We start from the raw sequence: 609 nt of genomic DNA, 5'->3' as shown, positions 1-609 counted from the left end.
AGAAGTTAAGAAGGATCAATCCAAAGCTGCTGCCATCCATCGAAAAAGAGGTAAACAGATTGTTCAAAGCTGGAATCATTATTCCAATTATATTTTCTGATTGGATTTTGAATTTGGTCCTAGTACAAAAGAAGATTGGATAAATAAGGTTGTGCATAGATTTTCGGAACCTCAACAAAGTATCCTTAAAGGATAACTATCCACTTCCAAAGATGGACCATATTCTGCAAAGAGTAGTTGGAGCATCACGAATGTCACTACTTGATGGTTACTCAGGCTATAATCAGATCTTGGTGCATGAAAAAGACCAAGACAAAACTGCCTTCACAACACCTTGGGGAACTTTTCAGTATGCCAAAATGCCATTCGGATTGAAGAATGTTGGAGCCACTTTTCAGCGAGTGATGGACATTTCCTTTGCTAATGAGAAGGATGTTTTCTTAGTTGTTTATTTATATGATTTGATGGTATTTTCTGGTTCTGATGATGAACACTTGCACCACTTAACGATTGTCTTTAAGAGATGTAGAAAGTTTGGGATTTCTCTCAACCCCAAGAAGAGTCTTTTTGCCATGGATGAGGGTAAACTCCTTGGTCATATCATTGCTG

The sequence above is a fragment of the Pinus tabuliformis genome, chromosome 8 (genome assembly GCF_031772625.1).
Source record: "Pinus tabuliformis cultivar Carrire ecotype Pingquan chromosome 8, CPIR1, whole genome shotgun sequence".
Classification (NCBI taxonomy): domain Eukaryota; kingdom Viridiplantae; phylum Streptophyta; class Pinopsida; order Pinales; family Pinaceae; genus Pinus; species Pinus tabuliformis.
Note: the sequence above shows the minus strand (reverse complement) of the source record.